Genomic DNA, 19,038 nt, shown 5'->3' with positions numbered 1-19,038 from the left:
GGACCGTAACAAAACAATAGGACAGTTTTCATTCCTTTTGTGTCACTACACATGTGCCGGTACAGGAGACTTCAAATGAGCTATTAACCACTGGAGCTTTGCACATCCATAATGGAGAGTGGGACGGACAATAGCAGAATGTATAAATATGGAAATGGAGGATTGGCTCAGCTGCGTCTTGGCGTCCACTTTCGTCTTTGCCGGCCAGAATGACATGCATGCTGAGAACCTGGCAGACAGATTGATGCTTTTCTCAGCGTTTGGCTATGAATGATCTATTTTTCTTTTTCCACTGTGCACACCAACACACACACACACACACACACACACACACAACCTCATCAAAATCAAGGATGATGGGAAAGATGCGTTGGGTGTTTGCATCTCATCAGCAATGAGCAAAAGGAGAGGGAGGCCAGGGAGTGGAAAACACATCTAAAGAAAAGAAGAAAAGAATAATGATTCATAGTTTTAAAATATTCATCTGCTCGTCATGAGGATCTATGAGGATATTGCAGCTGCAGACCGTCATGTGATCATTGGCGCGAGGCAAGACATGAACCCTTTTATGCATTATCTGGTTATAATATGTGTCAGCGACATTGGACTGTCCCTTGACGTACCAATGAGGCGAAGAGGACAGAAAGAGAGGGAAAGAAGGGAGGATAGGATGTTCTTGTGGAATAGCGCTAGGAAGACTGGGAGGAAATGTTGGGGGGTGTGGGAGGTAGAGAAGATGAGCGAGAGAGAGATGATGGCCACAGCACCGGGGAAATATGCTCCCATCATAAGGGAAAAATTGAAGAGTGCCTAGGGTGTAATTCCTTTATCTTGCGCTCTTCGTCTCCGCCTCTTCCTCTTGCCCTGTGTTCCCATCTCTCATTCTTCCCTTACTCCCTCTTGCAATACCTACCTTTTTCCATCCATCCCCCCCCCCCCCCTCCCATGCCTCATTCTTTCATTTTCACTCCTCCAACACATACAAGCTGAACTGTGCTTTTGACATTTGGCAAAATGAGTCAAGACAACCGCTTCAATGTAGCGCTAACAGCCCATTTTACACTTAAAGTCAGCTTCAGTCCAAGGAACTTGATGAGCTATGGCGCCAAGCAACCTGTATTTGGCCTCCCCTCTGCAGGAAGGTCATATACGCCTCCTACCCCCTTCCTCCTCTAAACTTCATATGACAATGTCTTACTTTTTGCCTCCCACCCCTTCCTAAACTTGTCCTCTCTCCATTGTTGTGTCCCTCTTATTCCTTTATGTATTCTCTTTTTCATCATCGCCTTCCTTCCTACAAGAAAAGTCTCTCCTTTTCTGCATCCACTACTCGCTTACTCTCTCTGCCAGTCCCTCGATGCATCGCCTCTCCCACTTCATCCTGCCATCTCTCGAGTAGCTCATGCTGTGCTGTGTTACAAACTCTCCTCGCAGACAATCAAAGGTAAATAACACACAAACCCACACAGCTACTCAGACTGCGCTGGCACACAAAGTTTGGCTACCTTAAGCTACATTCTGCCTGCAGTTCTCTCATGACATCATTGCCTTACTTGCATTCATTGGTAGTAATGACAGTATTTGTGCTTTTTGGAGACAAAGAATGGCCTACCCATACATGGAAAATCACTGTTCAAATTAGACTGGCCATCCAGCCAATCAGAGCCATCTGGCCAACCCACCAGACCAGGAGTGTACACACAACACACACACATTTCAAAATTGGACATCTCACTAAATTAAGGAATAATAAATGAAAAAAATTAACCAGATATTTTACACATACAAATAGTACACAACACCATCACAGCAATGTTTCAACATGAACACAAAGTAATTCAAGTTTAGACAACATAGAAATTGAAAAAAGGTCTATTTATATCACAACAGTGCACTAATCCATCTTCCCACGTGATCTGATCCAAAAACAAAATGAACTCTTCGCTATTCCAACAATCAAAAATGAAAGAGCTCAAGCCCAACGCTTTGACTGACAGGACAAGTCACAGCAAGTCAATGTTAAAAGGGAAAGATCAAATCAGAGAAGTGAGAAACTCACGTACTGACATCAGTGAAGAAACACTCTGGGTGTAGATTCACAACTTTACCCGCCGCTGTCCAAAAGCTGCTCGTATAACGCCGAGAGCAGCTGCTTACACCGATGCAAATCACCGACCGGCAGCGGGAATGGATACGCGCTCCTAACCAGCTGACTAGTGTTGCTAGGCTACATGGTGAACTAGATTACTACATGTAATACTGTACATCTTCATACACCATTAAAGAGAGAGAGTTTACTTGTTTAAACTGGGATGCTGGGATGAGTAATTGTGACTAGCACCAGTTTAACTTCCTTAACTACTGCAATATTAGGGCATTGTGTGTTTGGTTTAACATGCACGAAACACAAATACAAGCATATTTGCAATGCAAATGAAGCACATATGCAAGACGTATATGTTTATTTGCATGATGAATGCGTATGTCTGTGTTGTTCGTGCTGATGGTTGGATAAAGGATTGCTGTATATAATAGCTTTAAGACCAGATCCAGCAAAAAGGTGGGGCCAATTTCATTTTCTTTGATTTCCTCTCCTTCCCTTCTTCAATACTTTCTCCCATTCAACTTGTCCTCTTTCATTTTCTTTCTTCCCATTTATCTCCTTTAAATTTCCATCCCTTCCTTTTCCATATAGTCTATTCCTAATCTTTTCTTCTTTTGTTCCACCAATCACACCCTTTCCTCCTTCCAATCTCCTTCTGCTCTTCACTCTACATCTTCTCGTGAGAGCACACTAATATCAATAAAAGTGCGAAGTGTAATCAGTAGGACTCTGATATCAAACAGACGGAGGAGGCTTGATAACAATTTCATTGACGTACGAAGAAATAGCTCAGCAGTCATCCTGACAAAATTGCTTATATTGCTTCTGGAAAAGGTGTCTGCAATTCCACATCCTGCAGAGTCGACAGCTGCACGCAGACAGACGTGCACACAGAACAACCGGTAGCGACACAAACAGGAGAAAACTGTGTCGTGCAAAGCGGTGTTTTGTCACTTCTGTCAAGCTGGCGGGATGCAGTACAACAGGCAAAAAGTGACAAGCATCTTTTGGGGTGGGAAGAGTGTGTGATCCCTACCAGTAGAACGGTTAGCAGAGAGCTATGCAGGGCAGCCTTCACAGGTATATCTACAATACAGCTTTAAACTGAACAGCTGTGATATGCAGAGAAAGTCAGCATTTAGCTGTTGATTAATATTCTAATATTAAATTGTATTTGCTAATCGGCACTAAAAACACGGTTCACCATGGCTGAAGGTCATTGGTTATAATATGACACGTTCATCCTCTGCTTAGGAAGTTGTTGAAGACACTTGGTCTCAGGTATAACACAGAAGTTATTTTATGCTATGCTATGCGATGTAAGCCAAATAGCGTAGTGGTCACCCCTCAAAAAGCAGGAAATATTCAATAAATATTGAAATGTATCAGAAGATGAACCGACTTGAAACTTAGCTTGAGACAAGACGTCACTGACATAAACACACTGTCATTCAGTAGCAGGACAAATGTCTCCTCAGGACAATAACATGTCCAGAACAGAGTGGATGACAGTGAATGAAAAATGTGCTCATTTTCCAACCTCTGAAACATTCAGGTTTTGAGTTGGTGTTTTATTTTGTTTTTCTTTCGGTGGAAATGAGTGATGCATGTAATACTTTGAGCGTGTTGCTGACGCGCTGCTCTGCTAAACAAAAGTCATTTGTTTCACTTTGGGTGAAATTTGTCTGCATTGCACCGTGGCTGGCCTGTTTTATTACTGTACCCTTGTGCGTTGTCAGTGTTGCCGTCTGTTGCCAGAGAAAGGAAAAAGAATGAGAAATCCAGCCCATCTCACATCCAGAGGCTGCAGCTGGGAGCGATATGAATGCATGATGCTGTTCACTCATGTCATAGCAAGCACAGAGCACTGCACACTTCTATTAGCCGAATATTGTCCAAATCCAAATAAGCAAGGTTGATTCCATCTCTGTATCAGATACTATCTGATATGTACATGAAGTGAAGTGAACAGTTAGCAATCCAGTTAGTTAACGTGTCATATCCTCCCAAAAACTCTAACACTTAAAATTCAGCAGCAATCCAAATACTGCAGAACCTCGGTTCTCAAACCGATTAATGTAACTGTCGGAATGTAAATTGACATTTCTCTGGTGTGCAGGAACGGATTAATTTAGTTTCCATTATTTCTTATGGGAAATCTAGTTTCGGTTTTCGAACAGTATTACGGAGCGAATGATGTTCGGCAACCGAGGCTCCACTGTACTTGGAAATGTCCTCTCTTTTTTGCAGTGTGTTGGCGGTAAGTCATCATTCACAGATAAGAATCAATGAAAGACAGTGACATTCAGAACTCATTCATTCAAGATGCACACAAAATAAATCGTATCGCGAAGGAGAAAAGTGGAAAAGTACTCTGCTATTGTTTCCCTCTTCATTATGAGGCCAAAAAAAAAAGATTGGTGCAATCTGATGAAGCAAAACACTGAACTTGAGAATGAAAAGAAGTGGGAAACCAGAGGACAATGAGGACTTCAATTAAATGGTGACAATTGCAGCTCTCATTTATCTTGTCATTGTTGAAAACAACATTAACTCAACTGCTGAGATATTCTTAAGAATCGCATAAAAAGATTCCACTTGCTGTTTCTCAGACATAATTTGTGAACTGGCATCTGAGAAAAAAAAAATCTTTGCACAAGCAAACAGCGGCCTCATTTTGCAGGTAGCATGTGTTCAATTTCCAATCAGTTCAGCGGAGTAGAACAAGCGGATTTGAATACACGAGCGAAAGGAACAACAGTATCACCCTGTTGTTAGTGGCTCACTGTGCCCTGATTTTTATGGCAATGAAAAACGCCGGCTCAGTGAGATGCTGGTGAGATCAAATTGCCAGACGTAATGAAAACGAGGGAAATTATGGGGGGGTTACTTTTATAATTGATCTGGATTGAAATACTGTTGTTGTTTTTCGGAGGGAAGGCTGCAGGGAGTCAGAGATGCTCGAAGATATAAAACATGAAGGCACTGATATATTCCTCTTTCAGAAGCAATATAGCTTTTTATCATCCCTGGAACAATTTAAACAGCATTCAAAGCAGTTTTGCAGCAGTGAAAAAGAGATTTGATAAAACCAACATATAAGGATAGGACTATATTGTATATACATCCTTCATCATTAGCAGTATCCTGTGGCAGGTACTGGTATTATCTTGAAATCCCAGTTCTATACAGAGTCATAATAAACCCAGATTGTGATGTCAAAATCAAGTGTTAACAATGATATGTGTTATGAGAAATGTGCTTTTTAAATATGTCTTGATGGAATACAGATGAGAAAATGCTAAAGGTAGACGGGCCGGAGGAGGGAAGTAGGTTTGGAATGAATATAATATATAACATAAAATCTTATAATGCTATATGTATTTCTTTGAAATATTAACATTTATATGTGTTTTGAGAAGTTTTATTCGTGAAGTGTTTAAAGAGTTTTGGTGGTTTTGGGGGACGTACAACGTACGAGGAAACGCATGTTCATTCAGTCGGGTAGTGAAGTTCCCATCATGTGCTTTCCCAATAAATATCTGATTACATTTGCTTGTAAATGGTAAAAGTATAAAATTAAAATGTTTTCACATCTTAAAATATCAAGTTGTTGTTGTTGTTTGCTCCTTCGTGATACAGTTCGATGCTAGCATTTGTTGATAAATCTGCAGTTCTGCTTTAAGTTCAGCCTTTAAGTTAGTGTGAGGCTTTAACAGTTTGACAGCTAGGTCAAGCGGCTTTCTTCCAAAGTGAATTATGTTTTATGATTTTTCCTTGTGTCTTGTCTCTTGCATTGCCAAACTCAGACTTGTAAAACCTCACAGAAGCTTTGATTATTAAACTGTGGCGTATATATATCTTTGCACAGAAGAAGAACCGTGTATTAGTTCCTTCCATAACTTCCATTGGAATCTCATTAGGAAAGGTTCTGTTAATCGGCAGCATGCGCATTATAAACAATTACAGCAAACAAAAACAGCTGCAAAATACAAATGGGCATCTGAGTATTGTTTCAAAACCAGCAGGAAAAATATGAATCTTTTAACTTACTGCATTGTTAATAGCTCAGGCTAAAAGTATCACACATTATTGCCCAACTATGATGCAAACTTACTGGTTTGTACCATAAAAAATGTGATAAAAATCCTCTTGACTCCATGCACTGAAAAATTATTATTATTATTTATTTTTTTTAGCAACGCTGCACACAGATAAGGGAATATTATAGAGAGAGAACACTATGAACAGATGCATTTAAGGAGCCACCAGGATATGTATATCCCCCCTGGGCCGAGCAAAATGGAGCTGTGAACTTGCATGAATAGAACTCCTGCAGTTTAGCAGTTGGCTACAAATAAATGAAAATATAAAGATAAATTTTGCATCCTTCCTGGTATACAAATACAGGCTGCCAAAGAAAGAGCGCACAGTTTACAAGAGGCGTTTAAAAAAAACGAGCCTCATTCTCAAGGAATAAATTGTTGTCGTTGAAAGAAAAGTAGGGGGAAAAAAATCTTTAAAAAAGGCATCAATGAGAGCTTTTGGTGTGTTTGCAAAATTTGATGAAATAGTTTACACACCAGCTCGAAACTCCGCAAACATTGTTTATTAGTGTAAAAAGGCCTTGTGCATGAAATCAGTTCCATTTCAGTGAGACTGTGCAAGTCTTACTTGATTGAATGAAATCAGTACATAAAGACAAGAGGTCACAGCCACAGATTACAAAGCAGTGGAAAGCAGAATGGGGGGGGGGGGGATCTAATGGCTGGATACTAATTATCTCAGAAAAGTAGGCTGAGTGTAATAATGAAATTATGGCTGCACGCTTGATAAATGAGGTCTGGTGCTGCTTCTCGAAGAAGTCTCTTGCAGAGCCAAAATTCAGATCCAGAGATAATCAGGATCGTGGAAGTAGTGTAGCGGAGAGGAAACCGCTAATGAGCGCTAATGTGGAGGAAACAGTCACTTGATTACCTGTCTGACTTTCAGTAATGGAAGACAATGCATCCATGATTGGTGTATTTCCAACAGTACAATTGCAAAGTTTTTGTGCAACGTCAGTCTCGCTGTTTTATATCTCTGTTTTATGTTCGTGAGCTGAGGGAGTTATCATTCTTGGAATGCCACACAGCTTCACAGGCCTGCAAAAGTGTGTGTGCGTGTCACTGAGGCGGTAAGTTTGGGGCTGTCCATCACATAACAATGGAGATGACAACAACAACAAAAAAAGACAGTCATAAATCCTCAGAGAAAATCCATATTGGGAGAGAAACAGAATATACCGGGGGTGACTCAGAGCGACACACTTAGCAAAACTTCTGCAGAATTGGATCCCGCTGAGTTGGAGACTGATTGAATGACAGACCATCTGTGGGAAACCGATGAGCTCCAGAGAAGGTGCAGCTGAGGAAGCCTTCCCACACAAAGGGAGCAGCTATGATCAGCCGACCACCTGAATGCACCAAAATAAGAGGTGAAGAAGCTTACAGGAGCCACGGACTAAGCACCAATTCATGGTCCAACTTGCAGTGTAATTGATTTTTGATTGCTTGCAGCTTAGCTGTCTTTTAATTTTCCTCAAATCCTTGGCTGGAAAACGAGCTGGACACTTGCCATTTGGTCAGAGCAGAGGGACGGAGGATTATACAAGGACGCGGATCCATTTGGAGAAAATGGCACATCAATCAATCACAAATAAACAGCTTGATGTGTACTCTGTAAGCTGTGTGTGTGTGTGGCCATTATACGAGGGTATAGCAGTGCATTTCAGCGTTCAGTAAGTATTTGGACATTTTCCTCGAGCGTTTGACTGCTATGATGTCTGTCGCCAATCGATATTTTAATTCTGTAGTCTCGCCATTGAACTCCAGACTCACAAAGCAATTTCGCTTTCATAAGGTGATACGTGGAACAACTGACCTTTGCTCACTGCACTTCGTGCTGCGTTTAGGGTTGCTAAGAGCTAAGTGTTGCACTGCGACGCCTCTGTTCATGTCCGTGGCCCCAACATAAGCTCTGTTACTTTTAAGTACGCTATCAAGATTGCTGCATTAATAAAAGCGCAAATGTGCGCCTTTGTTCAGTTGCTACTCTCCATCCAACAATTTTCCTATAACCACTTGTTTTTTTAAAGGGTGCACAAGCACTCATTCACATGTATGGCTATTTTAGAGCTCGCCTGTACGGCATGTTCCAGAACTGTGAGAATAATCTACATCGCTAAGAGATAACACAAACACATCCTTTCTCCTCAAACACCTGGCTGCAGGCTGGGTGCTGAATCTGTTCACATTCATTGGCCAGCAGCAGTATAAGGCCCCCGGCTTGCCTGCCTCTCCTCACCAGCTTATTCAGCCAGGAACCCACTGCAGCTCTCGTCATCCACTCCCCGCCAGACTCATCTCACAACAAACCCAAGTCTGTTCTGGTCCCAGCCACTCAGTCCTTAATCAGACGTCTGCTCTCACCACCACAGTAAAACGACTTGCTGGTCTCTGAGTGAATGCCAGTGTTCTGTCAGTCGATGGCTAACATGATTTCCATGAATTACCGTAAATCAAACATGGTTGGTACAGCCTAATATTACAAATGAATTTTTTGTCTGAACAGTCCTCACACCTACAGAACGCAAATTTCTTTGATCCTCAACGTAACACGGATATTGCATGAACTGATAATATGTCAAACGACGTCATCTTGTCATTGTCATCATTAGCTGATCTGATCATGTGGAAGGGGGCCACAAGTTGGAAACGGCAAATCCGTTCCCCGTTGAGACACATTGTGTTTGCTTTTGTGATAAAGCCGACAAAACGAGCCTCATTAGTTCTGTCTCACAAGAAACTGATGTCTGTAATCAGAGTAAGCAGCTTGTCGGAGCTCCACGCCACATCCAATGAATCACAATCAGACGCAGATCTAGCACGTCCAACATATTCACAAACACTCTTTCATAGAGTAGGTTTTAAACGCCTTGAACTCTCAGCCAGACGTCACGAGGCGGGGGGGGGGGGGGATCATAGACAATTAAACAAAGGATCAAATGACAAAACCAGATGCCGATGGAGAGAAAGGGGAAGTAAGGGTGAGAGAGGAGAGACAGGGGAGATGGAGCTGCATAAGGTTCACTGGACTCACTTGTTCTTCTTCACTGCTTGATGATGAGAGGGAAGCTGGGTGTCCTTCGTCTGTCTCTTCCATGTGAACGCTGTGCAAAGACGAGGCCTCCCGTCTTTCATGTCACACTTTGCACTCAAGCATCCAAATGCACACGACGATTAGAGTAAGACAGCGATTGAGTTGAAGCTCATCACACAGCAGAAATGCTTATTCAGAGGTGTTCGCCTGCGCTTTCATATTAAGGCTGCGCCTACTTCAACAAAGGGCATGGAGCAGGTGGGATATGACTAGAATCCAATCATTTTAGAGTTTTAGTTAGAACTCTCCAGCTCACACTGCACCAGAAAATACAGTGACAAAAGTAGTTATTTTTGTCCTTTAACACATCGAACTACAGAACTGGATACAAGTCAAAGACTAGACAGCGATATTCCCTGAGCCTTGGGTAAAAGTTTGCAGAGTTTACTTCATACATTTGCTGTAAAGTAGAAATAGATTCTAAAGGTCAGGGCTTTCTTCAGTTCACAGTCCCTCAGTCATGGTCAAGAGCTCGAGAGTGTATCGCTGGTATAAAATCCTTGAGCCACTTATAGCTCTGAGAGCAGGAGCCGCTTCTGATTGGCTTGCTGCAACCTGCAAGAGCGACATAATACTGAAAATGAGCTGATGTTTCCACTTGTCCACCCGCTCAAGCAATACACAGATCATATTCCTGGTGGTGGCAGGGTGCAGAGAAACAGAGAAGTGCATTCCAGACGTGGTTTTCTATTATTCAGAGGCTAACATTCAGAATAGTTTTGTGTCAAATCCACTTAATTTAAAAAGAAAGCACTTCATCAATGCCCTGCAATGGGGGGGGGCATGAAATCAATATGGCTGTGTTTCCTCCTGTAATCAGAATAATTACTTATCCACTGATGCCAAATATTGATAGTATTCTAAAATATTCCGCAGCAATGAGTCACTTCTTTCGAACTCTTTGAGTTTGCCCTCAAATTAAGCATGATTGGGAGAAAGCAGTAATATACTACTACTTCAGTAATATTCTATGAGGAATAAAAAATGTGTCGACAGACCGAGAGAAAAATACCTTTTTAAAATCACAACACGGGTTCATTTTGGATTGGTTCGTTTTGATCAGACAAACGGGCCTGATTCAGACTAAAGAGTTTGTAGCATCTGACAGATGTGCAGCTCATGTATGAGGGCAACGTGGGGAAAGGTTAGTGACATCATTTAGAGGATTTAGACCTGTAAATAAGCAAAGCACACTGCATCATATATCATAAAATCACCTGCACTGTGACAAAGTAAAGGAGGGTACCTGTAAATCAAGCCTGAATCTGAGAAAGTATGCTTATATTGATAGCCAAGAAAAGTCAGTCATGTTCTTTATCAATATGTTTAGCTCTGTATTGGATCCTCTCACAGATGGTAGCACGTTAGTATTTCTACCTGCCACTGCAGCAATAGTTACATTTAACCCTAAGTGCATTGTGAGACAACCACTGTCTTTGGCATCCCCATCACAATGCATTTTGAGCACGGTTCTGGAGATACTTTAATATCACTTTGATGATCTCATACAAATCCACCGATTTGTTGCTACTCCAAAAATGCATCAATGCCTCAGAAGTCTGTTCAGCTCTTCAAATGGAAAAATAAAAGGGCTCCAATTACATAGGTGATTTATTTGTCACGTAAGATTGTGAGTCTTAAAGTGAAAGATAATGCAATGGATCTGTTTATTTATTTTTTATAACATGCATAAATCTGTTAAGCTACCACTGCAGTTCAACACAAATATTTGTGCAACAAGACATTCAAAGACAGCTGAACAGGAACAGTTATAAAATATTCCTGGGTTTGTGCCAAATATAATGGAATCCTGGCTGACCTCTCCCATTGCAAATTTGGCTGAAATCAATCCATACCTTTTGCATAATCCTGCAATCAGACAAGCAAACTAATGAACAAACCAACAAATGGATGCCTGGAGACAATATAGAATATTAGAGCCATAATATAAAGGCAGTTACCTCCGAGGCGATCATTATGTACAAGAGAAAAGGATTAATGGACAGCGGGTGCAGCAAAAATACAGACGATACAAGAATGTATGATATTAAATCATCTCCTGTGGATGCTCTTTTCCCTGAAGAGCTCGATTTTTTGATTCATAGCTACCTGCAAAGGCGTGCTTCGGCAAACGATCAGGAGAGGAGCGCTAGTTGTGTTAACATTCTGCAGGATTGGAGCCACAGATTCATAGCAGCCATCAGTCTTTCCAGCACCACAACGGTTCAACTGTTTGCAGTACCATCGAAAAAATTGTTTTCATGGCAACACCTACAGGGTCTCCTCATTATTTTTTATAGCGGGTCAGAGATTCACAGCTGCTGCTGCAAAGAACACTTCATAAACACCCTCATCTTAGAAATGTGATGATGAAAGACAGACGGAGAGCACAATGTTTGCCAAAATTAGCAGCAAGAGCTTGTTTCCCACTGCCTGGATCATAATTCCTACCAAATATGACACCATCCCTCTTTGCATTACACCAATTTCATGGAGACCGTATGGCTGTACACTATCAATGATCGTTTCCCATCTTGGGGAAGCACACTTTGAATTCACTGTACACCTTAGATTAGAAGATCAATATGCATCTCGTTTATGTGTTTTATAAATTATGAATAAAAAAAAGGTAGCGAGCAGGCAGCTTCACTGACTTGGTATAAACAATGGAAACATGTTTATTTCTTCTATCTTGTTGTTTGAACTACACAGAAAGAGAGAACAAACTAATATTTAGTGCACAGGCATCTAACTCTTGGCCTAAAAGCAAATGAATAAATGTCAGAAAACTATAAACCGTTACTTTATCTTTAACCCTGAGCCCTTTAGGTCGTGTAGTTAGTGCTCATATTCTAGCAGTAATGCTTGACCTTTCATTTGAGGCAGAAAACTCCTTGTGTCTCTGAAACACACTGTGCAATCCAGCAGAAAGGTTAGTGGGCAGTAAGACCAAAAACAAAACAGACCTACAAACACCCATATGCCTGCACACCGACACACAGCATCTAAAAAGGTCAAGGGTTGTGGATCAATTCTGACAGGGGGCACTGGGATATGGACACAGATGGCGCATAATCTAACATCCCCTCTGATTTATGTGGCATATACGCCTCCGTCTCTCGCCCTTCCTCTCTCTTCTTAATATCACAGCTAAAACATCCACTGTGGCTCGACTGAAGACAGAGGCATCACCTGCCCCGTCTAATGTGAGAACAGCAGAACATGTGTAATTTCATTTTTGTTGTTGTCACAAATAAAGTTTCATGTGTGGAAATGAGCATAACTTGCAACACAAACCTGATTTGTATGGCTGCATGTGAAACAAAGTCGAGAGGATTTCAGGTTAAGCCTTGCTGTTTCAGTTTATTAGAAACACATCAGAGGATCCTCCCGAGCAAAATTAGGTTCTTTCACGTTAGCTGAAATGACTATTTATGCTGTCACACGGGCAATTCAATTATTGATTAAAGAAAAGGGCCACATCAAAACATATAACGGACAATCTAAGACAGGTGTCTGGCTCTCTGAAAAAAGCAGGAACAAAGCAGGAGGGAAAGCGCCATGCCAGTTGAGTGTAAAACCTTATGCTGTGGGTAACTACAAAGAACATTGCTGCGGCAACAACAACACGGCGACGCTAAAGAGAAGAAACACAAGTACACGCGCAGATTTAGGAAAGATGTGCACGGAAGAAATCAAAGTGGAAGAGGGCACAGGATGAGCTCCACTGACTTTCAATCACTGTCCCCTCTCTCCTTATGCTCCTCCAGGTCTCATCTGAAACAGAGCTGTGAAATTGAATTGCTGAGCACATCTCGACAAACAAAGAAACTATCCCACCTAGACTGGGGGGGGGCAGGACCGTGACAGCGACAACACAACCATGTCAGCGTCTGATAAGTTCAGTAACTATTGGAAAGAAAACAAATCTCAGGGCTTAGAGTGCAGCGGAGAAGCTGAGCGTGCCGACGAGGCGGGCGGAGCGGCGCACAGAGTCGCTTCCCAAAATGCACTCCTTCGAGTATTTGTTAACAAATGCAAATTCGTGCACATTCCTTGTTGCCGATATGTTTGGAAGTAAACTCTGTCGCTTTCACATCTGTACAGAGACTCTCTCTAGCCAGCAGCTGCTTACGTAATGCGATGCAAAGGTGCAGCAGGCTTGCAGCAAAGGCCTGTGTCGGTGGCATGGCTTCCATTAAGGTAAGATATGCTTTCTAGATCCTTTTCAGTGCTGAGGAGAAGCTATACCCATCTGTAAAACTGACCTGAGCCAGCTAGGAGTTGAACACAGAACTTTCTGATCCATAGCCGGATGCATTACCCAGTGCAGCAGTAGCCCTCTTGTGGATCAGCATTACTTTCTAGTAAAATACCAGTTAACTCTGTTGTCTAGTTATCGTGCATGTCGTCTAGCTGTTCCTCCAAACATAATTAAGCTCCCCTTAAAATGTTGTTTACAACAATGACACATGGTTTTGTGTTAGAGATTGTCAAAGGAAAAAAAATAGCAGTAATAATAGTGGTTATGCACAACAATAATGGTTTACTAATGAGCCATCATTTTCCTGCCTACATATACTGCTGGAGTGTTTGAAATATAAACTGTATTAGATCATGCATCCCGAACAAGGAACTCACACACTTCAAAGTGCATTTGATTTCTCTGCACTGTGGTTCACAGTGCCACGAGGCATTGGTGTCGTTTATCGTGTTTTCTGTCAGCATTAGCTTTACTAATACAGGGTTATAAATTGCAACAGGGACTCACCTTGATTACTTTAATGTTCTGATATATTTTGATTTGCCACTCTTCTATTCTCTTTTTGTCTCTGTCCAACGGCTAACATCATCATCATCATCATCATCACAGAAACAAATATTATTTTTCAGTGTCCATACAAGACGCTGCTATGATTTACGAGTTTTCAATATTAGTCTTAATATTTAAATCAATATTTAGCTTTTTTTTTTTCTGCAAACTTATCTTTACCAAACGGGGTTTAATTAACACAGATGTCTTTTTTTGTCGTGTCAGCAATGATTTGCGATGAGCCTTTTTTTTTCTCCCTGTGTCATTGACACAGCGCTAACAGTGTCAATAATTATTTTGGGCAAATTGTGATCAAGAAGCGTTGCCATCTGGTTTGTTTGTGTATGATGAGAAGTATCTTATTTGACTTGTGAGTGCTACAAATGGAGAAGCAAACGTTCATCCTTTTTTAGAAGTGGAATAAAAATGGTCCACCTCACCAAAATGTAAATTCCAGCAAAAGTTCAGACAAAGTAGTTTAAAGTATTCCAAGTGAAGAACACAACATTTATTTATTTTTTAACAGTGTGACGGGACTGTTCTCTCTGAGTGCTATGGGACACTGAACTCTTGCTGAAAGACAGACTGTATGACATCTGAAGGCTGAAATGTAATGACTGAAGCACAGGAACAGCCTGTGTAGCACAGACTGATCTCTGATGATAGCTGTTCCTTAAATATATTTATTTTATGACGCAAGAAATCCAGAGCAGAAGATTCTCCTTGCATCCACATAGTCCTAAGATGACAATGGACGCTTGCATGGTTGAAAGAACCTTTAGGAAAAAGGCTATCGCAGCGGCGTCTGTGTTAATTCACTATGTGGTGGAGAGAAATCCATCTCAGCAAGCACTTTAGTAGCACAGTCGATGCAATGCAACGATTCTCTGTGGATTTATGTGTCCCATTTCACATTGTCCGGCTAAGCTGACCTCAATGCAAAAACATTTTAGACACTTGTGATGGCATCTTTCAAATAAGCCAGAGAGGAGCTATTTTCCTGCCCATCTTTACTAAATTCTCAGCCTACTATAGCGTAATGTTGCTAGAACGGCCAGTGTGTCATGAGGTGCTGCTGGCCTGCTTGTGCTGTTCCACTTTCTTGTGTGACGTTGCTATCCTGAATTGAGGCGACGCCCTGTGGCCAGTCTGCCTCGTCCCATTGCCCACCCCAGCTCAGAAGCCCTGGGGCAACCCTTGGGCCAGCCAAGCCTCCTCGGGCCCACAGTTGGTGATCTAGTTCTACAAGCTGACACATATGGGCTCTCTCTATTATTCATACTCCAGGGAGGTGGAGTATTGGAGTCTTGCACCATCATGCCACCGTGGGAGGGGGCAGAGGGTGGGTTGCTCCGGAGGTGGCGCACCATAGCAAAGTATTCAATTTCAATATTTCTGGAGGCATTTGAAGGGGCGGGTTGGATTTTGACATGTGATATTGTTATGTGTCAGACGACTTAAACTCAAACATGCACACAAAGAATGGTTGAAAGGTTTTTATTGATCATATTACAGACGAAAATGAACTGAAAACGGATTAAAAAGCTGCAGGCCCCTGTCCTGCCGCAGACATACGCTGTTGACTTCCGCCTATTTGTACACGAACGGGGCTCCTGACTGGATGAGAGGAGCTGGGAGTGAATTACAAACCATTACTCCTTGCGCTAAAGCAGTTAGGGCAGAAACCTGAGAGTCCTCAATGTAGGGAGGGGATGGAGGAGGCCTCGGTGGAGGAGGGGAGACTGTGACTTTCGGAAAAACAGAGGAGGAGAAAACAGATGGGAGATGGAGTGATATAATGACAGGACAAGCATGGTGATGGAGAGATATACGAAAGAGTGGCATGACATTTCTTTGCCTGCCTGCATGAGGTGAATTTGAGTGAACGTGAACCTTTTTATTTCCACGCCTGACTTCTCAAGCATTCTTATCTCCCTCCCCAGCATGCCTTTGCCCTCTCGCTGTTCCATTTTACTGCATCACTTTGTCACAGGTTCATGGTTTTGTTGGACAAATTACATCACATTAGTCACAGTGTTTAATCAAATGTCATTATAATTTCACAGAACTCTCTTTCACTATGTGTGTGTGTGTGTGTGTGTGTGTGAGTGTGTGTGTGTGTGTACTGTCTGTGTCAGGAATGTCATTTCCACTGTTGGCCGTAGAGAGACATTTAGCCCTGTATAGAGATTCACCTCACAGCTCAACAAAAGTATGAGTGAAAAAGAGAGGAGAAGGGCTGAGAGAAGGGCAAATGTCAGACTATCCTCATGCGGTAAAAATCAAAAGCAACAAGTTTGAAGCTGAGGACAATCCTCGTTTCCCATTGTACACTGCTTTCAAACGTACCAGCTACATCTGCGGTCCCATGACAGAGGGCTAATGAGGGGGAGCAGACATTTGGAGAGTCAGGGGAGAAGAAGAAAAACATGATGGTGAGAGCAAGGGGATATGAGGGGAGAGAGGTGGCGCTGGTGCAAAGGGATGGGATGTAAAATAAGCAAGTCACAAGAGAAAAAGCTAAATGTCAAGAAGGCAGACGGCTCAGTGGTGCATTCTGTATGCCTGATGCTGTCCTTTCCTGCTCACTCCAGCTCCTGCACATGCGCTGCCTCATGAAAAGCCTAACTCCGTTTTGATTCCCTTACTTAACCTTTTGATCCTTCCCCATAAAGAAGCTAATCACCAGCGCTTGCCTGGTTTTCTGCTGTCTTTGTTTATGCCTCGATCAATCCAAACTGGATTGGAACTTTTTAAAATGTCACTATGACCATATTTTGCTCTTAATGTGTTATTTTAGGTGTGAATATGATATGATGAACAGATTTGATGTCGGTGATGTAATTAAATGATAAACTACGGTTTTACATTGTGCAAAGATTTGTGTTGTGATGGATTGACATTACTTTTCTTTTGGAAAATCATTCATTTAATTTCTCTAAAATGTGAATGGCATACTGTATATATCCTGTATGTATTTTCTATGCACACTCAAGGCTAGCACATGCTTCTCTCAGAATTCACTTGGCAGTTTGTGTGCTGTAGACTGCTATCACCATGGCAACCATACATGCAATAGTCCATTTTTAACTTCAGTCCATTCATCTACGATGTCGATTGAGCCGTGATTTCTCTCAACTATTTCGTCAAAGCTGCCGTGATTACACTTTCACATTGTGAGCAGAATCTCAACATTTGGTTTTGAAAAAGTGAAAAGTGAAATGTGGTGATTTTCTTTTAATATTTGTCATCTAAAGTTCTATTTCTTTTGTTAATATATTATATAAACAGAGAATTTGACAAATAAACAAACATGCAATATCTTAATCACAGCGCAGTACATTTAAAGGATATTACCATCCAATATAAATTGAGATATTCATAGTTTAATAGTGTTTGAAGGTTTAAGCATAATATTATGAAAGAAGTCTCAAATTGCATGTAAAACAAGCTGTATGTGTGCACAATGATGAGGTGCTGGTAGTTTATTAAAGGTCCTTTATTTTCAATGCAAAATAATGATATTATTCTCTATAATATCAGGTGAATTTCTACATAAAGTAACAAGTAATACTGGCATGCATTATTGTATTTCTATGCTTAGTTCAAAAAGATACAACATACTGAGATTTTTCTTAGAAAAACAAACATATTCTCTCTGTGGTGAGTTGTTGCTTGCATTTGTGCGTGTACCTGCACCTTGTTTGTGTTGTGTTTGAAGCACATGCTATTTTAGCTGCGACTGGTGAGACAGGTCACCGTGGGAGCACAAAAACTGTGAGCAACTGGAATTCACAACTTCCACTCCAGAACACACAAAAAATACACTCCCTGTGTGGGGAAAAACACACACTGTGCAAGACTGGAATCTGTTGATTTTTAATAAAAAATGAATTACCTTCCTCACTTCACCAGGTGGTTTCTGTTTAAGGCTCACATCCTGTTATTATGCAGCGAGAGGTATTGCAGCTGAAGATCAGATATAAGGTGCGTCTGTATGTGTGTACAGGATGGAGAGAAGGTATCAGAGAAAGAAAACAGGAGCGATACTTTCACCTCCCATTAAAAATTATTGGCGCTACATTTAGAGAATGTGTGAGGAATAAAGGAGAGGATGGAGAGTCATTGCTGTCACAAGATCAAGCTTTAATTTGTAATCCTATAATTAAAACGCACGGTATAATTATAGGCACACATTCATTAGTCTATACTGTTCAAAAATCCCGTGAGATCACTGAATTCCCTCTCATCAAATCAACACAAGCACTAATGTAGCATTAAAAGAGGATCAGTCAAAGTGTAAGAGCAGCGCTGCTGGTTGATTGTCAACTAACACAATTCAGAAAATACATCTCGGCAGGATTATCGCTAATCTGTGGGTGTATATCATTCTCTGATGTGCATGCATTTATCATATTCGTTTTCACACATGAAGAATAAGAGGATAATAATCATTTGCAGCATGGTAAAGGTAAAATAAAGTAATATATTACAAAGTGAATCTGTAAGAACAGGAACCGGTAAATCTCAAAGGCTTTACTACAGTTTGTTTAAGTACAACGCTGATTAACATAGGATGCTGAGGAAGCCTGAAGATACCTTACAGCCCCCCCCAATATATTCAGAGGCACACCTGGGAAGATCATGATGGTAAAAAAACACGGAACGGAGTTTAACATTTGTTCCATACCGAAACTGCCAACCTTTTAGTAGCGACATCGTTTTCCTATTTACCAATTATGGTATATTTGAGTACGAATATGGGTGTGAATTTAGAGTGTAAATGCGTGGGCGGCGGAATGGGTGCGATCCATGCTGCTGTCTAATTATCCTGCTGTGATGGATGGGTTTGATTAAATCATGAAGGATGAGACTGGCATCACACACACGCACACACACACACCTGATGAGTTTGTTCATC

This window comes from Brachionichthys hirsutus, chromosome 13 (genome assembly GCF_040956055.1).
Source record: "Brachionichthys hirsutus isolate HB-005 chromosome 13, CSIRO-AGI_Bhir_v1, whole genome shotgun sequence".
Taxonomy (NCBI): domain Eukaryota; kingdom Metazoa; phylum Chordata; class Actinopteri; order Lophiiformes; family Brachionichthyidae; genus Brachionichthys; species Brachionichthys hirsutus.
Note: the sequence above shows the minus strand (reverse complement) of the source record.